The sequence below is a fragment of the Myotis yumanensis genome, unplaced genomic scaffold, assembly GCF_028538775.1.
Source record: "Myotis yumanensis isolate MYYU_CA2020_CCGP unplaced genomic scaffold, mMyoYum1.0.hap1 SCAF_103, whole genome shotgun sequence".
Classification (NCBI taxonomy): Eukaryota; Metazoa; Chordata; class Mammalia; order Chiroptera; family Vespertilionidae; genus Myotis; species Myotis yumanensis.
The window spans coordinates 12501-22133 of record NW_027223854.1 but is presented as its reverse complement, the minus strand read 5'-3'; positions in this window follow the sequence as shown (position 1 = coordinate 22133).

Here is a 9633-nt window from a genome sequence, read left to right as displayed (position 1 = left end):
ATCATCCCACTCATTGAATGCCTTATTGATTGAATGACAATCCCATTGATTGTGATCTTACTGGTTATCGAAGCACATTCTTCTGTACCCGGGAAACAGGACAGCACAATTACCCTAAATTGTTTTAGTGGCCATAGGTGGTGCATTCCAGTTGACTCAGTGGTCCTAAGACCAGGACAGTGCAATTACTCTAAAGTGCCTCGATGGCTCTAGATAATGTGTTTCTATCAACTCAGTGATCCGGAGACCCAGAACTGTAATTTAGATAACATGCCTAAGTTTAACCCAGGTTACCCAAAGGCTCTAGATAATGTATTTCTGTCAATTCAGTGACCCCGAGACCCGAAACTGTAATTAACATGCTTAATTCTGCGTTTTTGCGAGCCAGGTGCCTCATTCCAAACCCTGGGATGTAATCAATACCTTTGTGATTTTTGCCTATATAAGTCTGGTTTTGCCACCATCTTATTGCTATGAGATTTGGGAATGTCCCCTCATAGTCCCGGATTGCAATAAATGTGACTCTTTAATTCGACTTCTTGAGGCGTCCTTCTGTGATTCGAGGGGTACATTACAACAGAAAGGCCTCCTCCCTACGTTGAAAATCATAGATTTGGGGTAGTGGAAGGGTGGAACACAAAAGAAAGCCAAAGAGAAAGAAACGGGGGGGGGGGGGGGGGGCGGTAAATGGTGACAGAAAGAGACTTTATACTTTGGGTGCTGTATTCAGGTGATGTTTCGTTGAGTTGTACACTTGAAAAACTTGCATGTATGTGTGTGTGTGTGTGTGTGTGTGTGTGTGTGTGTGGTGTGTGGTGTGTGGTGTGTGTGGGGTGTGTGTGTTTTCTTGGAGTTCCATACCATTAACCTGAGAAACACGCAAACCTGTAAATAATTTCTGTGATGAGTTTATTTGAACCAGACTGTTGGCAATTGCCGGGAAGCAGAATCTCAAGGAATTAAAAATCTATTCTTTTCAAGGCAGGGAGGAGGCCTTTCCAAGGCCTAGATAACAAAGTCCGGAGGCCAGACCAGGGCTGAAGGATAAACTAAAGTCATCATATAGGAGTTTAAAAGCACCCTGCCTCTGCATAGATACACAGCACAGCAAAGCCCAAAGTCCACAAGCATGTCTTTGACCTATTTTTATAAATCACCATCCAAGGATGAGACTTGTAAGTGGTTTCAAACACTGTTCTACACTCTTTCCTGCTGTTGACCAGTGGGTTCCATGAAATCCAGTGATGATAGATGAGGGAGGTGGGAGAAAGCAAAGGGGCGGGGAGGGGGGAGGGGGGGCGGTTTGGTAAGCTGTAAAATGATAGTGAGCGGTCAAAAATTAACATGACAACAGTAACAATGTGGTCTCTGCCCTGGGACTCTGGGCTGTGCCCCAAGAGCACTGGAAAAAAGGGAAGTGACTAGTTACCTCTTGTCATTCACTAGTCCAAAGACATGTGACCCGCCCTAACCGGTTTCGCTCAGTGGATAGAGCGTTGGCCTGCGGGCCTGCGGGCTGAAAGGTCCCAGGTTCGATTCCGGTCAAGGGCATGTACCTGGGTTGGGGGCACATCCTCAGTAGGAGATGTGCAGGAGGCAGCTGATCGATGGTTCTCTCTCATCGATTTATCGAACTCTCTGTCCCTCTCCCTTCCTCTCTGTAAAAAATCAATAAAATATATATTAAAAAGATAAGTATTCATTTATCGTACAGTTAAGTCTGACGCTCTATCCACTGAGTCAAGCTGGGCAGGGCAATATGTGGCCCCTTTTCATCCACAATGCACCTTTCATTTTATCCTATTGCATTTCATTTCATTTTATTCACCGATGTGTCCCCCAATAAATTCAATTCCGGAAAAAACATAATAACTGAAAGGAAGCAGAGAAAATGATTCCTCCGTTGTCGCCCCGTGAATACTCGCCGCCTTTAGGTCTTCATTGTCGTGACACACACACGCCCGCCCCCCCCCCCCCCCCCCCCCCCCCCCCCCCGCTCCCCTTGAGGTTTTGAAGGTCCCGGGCCCGCAAAAAGTGTTCTGGGTACGTCCTCTCGGTCCTCTGTCAGGCCCCACCCCCCAAAAAACTTTTCCAGTCCCCCTTCCGGTGCCAGGCGGTGTGTGTGCGTGGGTGCGCCCGCGCGCGCGCACGCACGCACGGGGCCTTCCTGGGCAAACCTCAGGTGGTGGAGCCCCCGCCCCGCCCCGCCGCCCCGCCGCCCGCCAGGGGCCCGGGCCGACACGGTCCCACTGGAGAGGTGGGCGCGGGGAGGGGATCGGCCACCCTTGCCCCCTGCCCCCCCTCCTCCCCCCAAACACACACACAGCGGGCGGCGGGGCTCCCGCCCGGGCCGGGCCGGGCCCGGGCCCACGGCCCCGGAGCCGCCCCACTGACGTTCTCGCTGGTGTTCGCGCGCCACCTGGCGGCCGTTTTTATATGGCCTTTCCCTTGGTGCGGCGTGGCTGCCTGGCTAGGCCCTGGAATTCAGTTCATTCTGGAAACCTCTTGCTACTCGGGTGCCACTGTGTGTGAGTGTGCGTGTGAGTGTGAGTGTGTGTGTGTGTGTGTGTTTGTGTGTGTGTGTGGCGGGGGTGGGGGAGGAGGGGAGAGGGAGGGACCCCGAGAGAAACTCCCCTGTCTTCCTGTTTCTTAAAGGAAGGGTGCTAGTCAGACCCACTACAGATCCTTTGCGTTTTCTGGTCAATGGCCTGGCCTGGCCCGCATACCCCCATGTCCTGTCCTGCCAGACTTTTTTGCAGAAATACCTCCACCCGAAGAGTTCTTCACCTTTGTTTTAAAAAAGAGAAAGAGAAAGAAAGAAAAAGAAAGAAAGAAAGAAAGAAAGAGACATCAACAAAGGAGCAAACGGACCCCAGGCCCTCCCCATCCCCTGCAAGCCCCCAGCCAACAAACAGAACTCCAGCTGCTCTCCTCCTACCGCATGCCCTTACCAGAGTCGCTCACTGTCTTAGAAATACGTTGGGGGCCCGCTCAGCGAATGACTCCTGTCCGTCCCCCCCCCCGTCCCCCCGACCCCCCCGCCCTCCTGCCTCTGCCACAATTCGGTGCCTGGAACCAAGCCGATCTTCTCCTTTCCTTCCTGAAGTGACTATGCCGCCACCGCAGCCGCTCAGGCGAGCCAGAGACAATATTCCAAAGTGGCCAGATGGCAAAAAAGACTCCAACTGGACATAAAGATGGAGGGGGCGGGGGTGGGGGGAGAGATGACGACGAGCGCACACGGGGACTCGTTTTTTGCACTTTAGACAGGAAGCCAGCTGAGAGGCAGAGGAATCTGTAGGAACGGGCCTCCCTCATCTCTCCTTTCGCCTCCCCGCCTACTAAGTGGCTTGCCCACAATCGCCCCTCTCTTTTCAACCCAGTCTGAAAAAGCGTGGATGCGGCTCTTCCACGGTCTCCTTAGGAGCGCTCCCCTTGTCACATCAGACACTTGAGGGAAAGAAAACGTTGCCCTCATGTCTCCCTGCCCCCCCCCCCCCCCCCCCCCCGTGTGTCAGGTGAATTTTTCAGGGCCGCCTCCTCCACAAACCCTAAGAAGGTGGAGGTAAGATTTTGGCCTCGGTGACATTTTCCTCTCTGGCATCTTAGAACGCTACCAGTGACTTCCAAGTGTTTTCAAACACTTTTGCACCGTTTCCTGCCATTTGTAAGTGAATTTTCAAGTGGTTTCCAAAACTGTTGTACAGTGTCCTGCACTTTAGAAGTGATTCCCAAGTGTTGCCCGACACTGTCCTACACTGCTTCCTGATCTAGATCAGTGATTTTGAAGTGATTGCGAACAATTTTAGATAGTTTCCAGCCATTTAGATGTGAATTCCAAGTGGTGTCAAATACTGTTCTACAGTGTGCTGCTTTATATAGCAAGTTTTTTACAACACTATCACTCTGTTTCCTGCCATTTAGAAGTGAATGCCAAGTGTTTTCACACACCGTTCTACACTGATTCCTGATCTTTTAAAAAATATATTTTCATTGATTTCAGAGAGGAAGGGAGAGGGAGGGAGGGAGGCAGGGAGGGAGTGGGAGAGAGAGAGAGAGAGAGAGACATCAGTGATGAGAGAGAATCATGGATCGATCGGCTGCCTCTTGCACACCCCATCACCCCGTACTGGGGATCGAGCCCACAACCCAGGCATGTGCCCTTGACCGGAATCAAACCTGGGACCCTTCATTCCGCAGGCTGACGTACTATCCACCAAGCCAAACCGGCTAGGGCTAGTTTGTTTGTTTGGTTTTTTAAAGAGGGTTGGAAGGGAGTGGGAGGAAGGGAAGGAGGGAGAGATAGAAAGAGAGAGAGAGAGAGAGAGAGAGAGAGAGAGAGAGAGTTGTTGTTCCAGTTGTTTATTCATTCTTTGGGAGCCTTTTAAAAAAATAGATTTTTTTGCCCTAGCATTTCGATGATGCTTCCCGCTTGCACCCTGGATGTGGTATGTATGTATGTATGTATTCAGATGATATTTTCTTGAGTTGTCCACTTGAATAACCTGAATGTTTTTGTTGTTGTTTTTTGTTTAGTTCCATACAAAGATTCCTATTTATTCATATCTGATTTATTCATTTTTTATTTTACTTTAAAGCCCGTATGGTTTAATGAACCGGTGTCTCCCCAATAATTGAGAGAGAGAGAGAGAGAGAGAGAGAGAGAGAGAGAAAAGACGAGACGATCCGTGAGTACTGCCTCATGTAGGTTTCAGCTCCTTGGCGGCCAAAGTGTTTTTGTGCCCTAACTGGTTTGGCTCAGTGGATGGAGCGTTGGCCTGCGGACTCGACGGGGGTGGGGCGGGGGTGGGGGTGGGGGGCAGCGGGGGGTGTGTGTGTGTGTGTGTGTGTGTGTGTCCCAGGTTCGATTCCGGTCAAGGGCATGTACCTTGGTTTCGGGCACATCCCCAGTAGGAGGTGTGCAGGAGGCAGCTAGCTGCTCGATGTTTCTCTCTCGTGGATGTTTCTATCCCTCTCCCTTCCTCTCTGTAAAACATCAATAAAATATTTAATAAAATTTTTTTTTTAATGTCTCCCGGGAAGGGAGAGAGGGAGAGAGGGAGAGAGGGAGGCAGGCGCCGGGACGTCTTGGGCCTGCGGGGTGTGTGTGTGTGTGTGTGTGTGTGGGGGGGGGGGGGGGGGTGGGTGGGTAGTGGTGGTGTGCGACTCCGAGGAAGTCTTTCACTTTCGAATGGCCCGCTCGGCCCGCCCCCGTGTTTGTTCCGGCCATCCTCCGAGAAAAAGATTATCCTAGGCCCTCCCCCCCCCCCCCCCCCCCGCCCCCGCGTTCGGTGGCGCCGTGCCGTCCCGGAGGGGGTTGGGGGTGGGGGCCCGGGACGCGATCGGCCCTCCGGGCGGGCGGCGGGACGCCCTTGCCGGCCCGAGATCCGGATCCGTCCCGCTGAGGTTCGCGCCGCTTGTCGGGAGCCACCTGGCGGCCGCTTTTATATCGTTTCTTCCTTGCGGAGCATCTAGGGAGGGGAAGCGGCTGCAGTGCCCGAGGCCAACTTCCAGGGTGCCGGCGGCGCTGTCGGGATCTTGCCGGCGGCGCCGGTCCGTCGGTACGCGGCCCGTTCTCCGGAGATTGGACCTGCAGCAATGCTGAAGGAGTGAGTGGCTGCCGCCTCTGGGGAGGTGGGCCGCTAGGGCGGGTCGACCAGCACTCTGTTACCCCTCCGCGGGGACCGACCGGGGCCGCCGCCGCGGGCGTAGCCGCAGAGGTTGGCTCGCGCCGCTCCGTCGGTGCCTGTCCGGTTCTCCGGAGATTGGACCTGCGGCGGGGCCATTGAAGGAGTGAGTGCCCGCCGCCGCCGGCGCCGCCGCGACGTGTGGCCCGGCACTCGCTGTCGCCCCTCCGCGGGGACCGACCGGGGCCGCCGCCGCGGGCGTAGCCGGGGAGAGGGTGGCTTGTGCCGGGACGCCGTCCTGCCCGAGGCGCCCCCCCCCCCCCACCTCCCGCTTCTATTGATTTCGGCGCGGGCGCGTGCCTGCGCGACGTGCCGGGCGACTGGTGCCGTGTGTCCGCGTCCGCTCCTGCGGGTCCGTCCGTCCGTCCGTCCGTCAGAGGCGCCTTCCGCGAAATTTTTCAAAGTCCCGATTCTGAGGCGGGAGCGTGCGCGCGTTCAGTGGTCGCCCGGGCTGCGCGGGCGGGCGTGTGCCCGAGTGTGCCGCGGTCACCGGGCTCGACTTTGGGGCCGTTATCCGAGTCGCGGAGCTCCGTAGGTGGGGGCCGGCACGGGCGGTGCGTGGAGGACGGCGGAGGGCGAGGCGGGTCGGTACGAGCGCACTCGTGGTCCCGGTCGTCAGATAACGTTTCTTCGTTTTTCCGCGAGCGGGCTTGCGCCGACGCCGCGGCCGGGCCTTCCAACGACACGGTGGTTCTAGGCGCCGGGCGGAATTTTTTCAAAGTCCCGACTCGGAAGCACGTTTGACCGGGCCGTTGCCCAGGCGTGCCAAGTGGTGAGGGAGGCCGTGGACGGCCCGGCCCTCTCCCTCTTGCTGCCGCCTGTCCGTGGCACGCTCTCTTTACTGGCTTTGGGGGGTCGACCAGATAGTCCCGTCCAACCCCCCCCCCCCCCCCCCCCCGCCCTTCTTTGGTGGCGATGGGGTCCCGTGGGGTCTCCTGTGGCCGCGACTCGCTTCCGGGAGTCAGGCGTGACCTGTAGACAGAGGCCCCCGTCACCGGGCACCGTCCGTGTTTTGCCTAAAGTTGGCATTTTGTACCACGAGATGACTGTGGACACGCTGTCCTCGGGTGATTGGACGACGGGGGGTGTCCCCGGGAGGTTCTCGGCCGCGACCCGGAGCCTGACTCCCCCCACGTCCCCGGCCGCACGAGCGAAAGCCGTACGCCTCGGGCCTGCGCGCGCCGGCTGCTGTACGTCTCGGGCCCCGTCCCCGCGGACCGTGGTCTTCCTCCTCCGCGTGAGAAGAGAGCGAAGGGCTTTACGTGGCGAGGCTGAAGCGCAGGCTCGTGCTCCGGACGGTTGTCCCCGCCACGTTTCCCTTCTTCTCGCCCCGTTTTTTGTTGCCGTCCGATCGATGTGGTGACGTCGCGCTCTCCCGGGCCGGGCCTAAGCCGCGCCAGCCGAGGGACGGACATTCCTTGGCGAATGGGACCGCTCTTCTCGCTCTGCCCGCGGGCCCCTCTCCTCTCCTCCCCGTCCGACGGCGGTGCGTGGAAGGGAAGGGGTGCGGAACCCGGCCCGACCTCGGTGTCACGCCCGTGGTCTCTCTGACGCAGCGGACACCCTCCGCTCGCCTTTCCCGGCTTGCGTTGTCGCGGGCGCCCCTCCTCGCGGCGGGGAGGGGGCGTCCCGTCGTCGCGCCGCACGCGCCTCCCCCGTTGGGCGTGCGGTCGCTGTTTCGCCTTGGCCCTCGGCGGGTGCCCCTGGAGCGCTCCGGGCTGTCCTGCAGGTGCCTGAGGCCGAGCTGGTGGTGTCGTTTCCCGCTCCCCGCGAGCCCCCCGCCGGGCCGCCGCTGTCGGCGGTGCGCTGGAGGGGAGCCCCGGGGGAGTCTGGCCGGATAAGGGGAAGGCACGCCCGTCCCCCCTCGCGGGAGGGGGGGCCGGGCCCTCGCAACGTGTGCCGCGCGGGCGACCGCGACGGGGCCGAGTCAGCGGGTGCCGGCCGCTGGCTGACCGTGAGAGTTGATTTGTTTTTGCTGCCGCCTGTTCTTCCGTTATTGTAGTGTTTTTTTTTTTCTTTTTTCCGTCTTGCGTCGTGCCGGTGTTCCCGACGCAACACCGCGGGCTCTCTTTTAGTTAACTGTGGACGAGGCCCCCGGTGAGGCAAGAGGACGAAGCCCAGAGGCGGCACGGGCTCGCTCCTCCCGCGCAATCTCTCTCTCTCGAACGGCCCCTATCGCGAGCGCCTGTTGTGTCCACCCTGTGCTTGACCCTGTCCCGGTCGGGTCCTCCCCCGGGCCCCCCCGTGTTCCCTCGGAAGTGTCTCCACGTGGCTCCGCGGGCCCGATGGGGTGTTTCTGCTGGGGTTGGGGGACGACGCGCCCTCGGTGAGAAAAGCCTTCTCTAGCGATCCGAGAGGGTGCCTTGGGGTACCGGACCCCCCAGCCGCCGCCCCTCCTCTGGAAGCGCGTTCGGATAGCCGCCTCTGTGTTTGAGCGCTCGGGCCCCTCTCGCACCGGCTTTGAGGGGCCGAGCGGCGACGCAGCTTGTGCCTTACTGTGGCCCGCGCCTCCCCCCTCCGAGTCGGGGGAGGGTCCCGCCGGGCCGGGGGCCGGCGTCCGTCGCGGGGAAAACGCCGCGTTACGTGAGCGTGCACGCGCGCGTTACCGCGTGCGCATTCGGGCGCGCGGGGGGATTCTCTCCCGTTGTGTGCCGAAGGGGTTTTGGGGGGGGGCCGCGGAGGCCTTCCCCGTCCCCCCGGCGTTCCCGCTCCCGCGCCTCGAGCGGCTCTCCGCACGCACCCGCCACACGGGTTCGCAGCCGACGGGTGTGCTGCGCGGGCACGGTCGGGGCCCGGCTTGTCCTCGGGGGGCGCTCCGCCCGGGATGCGAGTCCCCGTCCGGCTCGGACTGGGCAGATGAACGGATGGGCGGCTGGAGAAGGAGCCGCGGCGGCTCCCCTGTGGTTGCTGAGGGGTCGCGTGTGTGGCCTTGGCCGCGCGGCGGGAGGAGGCTTTTGAGGTTTTGTGCGCTTGGGAGGATCGGCACGGCGTCCCGGGCGACGCGGGGCCGCCCTGTGTGTCTGTGGCGGTGGGATCCCCGCGTTTGTTTACCCGGTGGCCCGTGTTCCGGGTCCGGTGCCCTTGCCTCGGTGCCTGCCCTCCGCCGTGCGCGCCCGGTTGAAAGAGAGGGACTCTAGGTCCTCTCGGCCCCCGAGGGTCAAAGGCGGTGGTGGCTGCGGCCGGTGGGCGGCGGGGCCCGGAGCCCCCAGCGAGGTTGGTCGAAGGTTGTTTCTGGCGGAAGCCAGTCGGCGTTTCCCCCGGGCCTCCGCGGGACCGACAATTGGGCCTTGGAGGGGGCCCCCCGTCGGTGAGACCCCGCGTTTGTCCCGGTGGTGCGGCGAACCGACTCGTTTCCCGGCCTCGTCCTTTCTCTCTCGTTCTTTCTCGCCCGGCGAACCGTGTCCTCAACTCACCTCGCCGGGTGGCCCCGGAGTCCCGCTCCGCCCACCCGTGCCGTCGCCGCCTCGCCTTCAACCCCCCCCCCCCCCCCCCGCGCCTCGCTGCTGCCCGGGGGCGGTCGCCTCGTCTCCTCCGCGCCCGTCTGTCCGTCCCGTCCGCCCAGCCGACGCCGTCACGGGGGGCCGCACCCGCGGTCGCGTGTCACCTCCCGGGGCGGCCGCCGCCCCGCTCCGTGCCCGCCGCCGCCCGCCGTGGCGGCGTCGTTGCGTGTGGGCGCGCGAGGGGTCCTGTCTCTCGCCGCGCGGCCCCGTTCGGGAGGGCGTGCCCGAGCGCCGACCCGGCCCCGGCCAGCCGTCGTGATCGCCGTCCGCGCGCCGCCCCCGGGAGGGGCCCCCGGGCTCCGGCCCGGGGACGCCCCTCGTCCGTGCGTGCGCGCGTCCCGGCTCTCGACGCTCCTGCCCGGGTGCTGCGTCCCGCGCCGCACGCGCCCGCCGTCGGGTCCGCCCCCGGCGTGGGACGCCCCGCGCGCGCGCCCCTCCACGGCGCC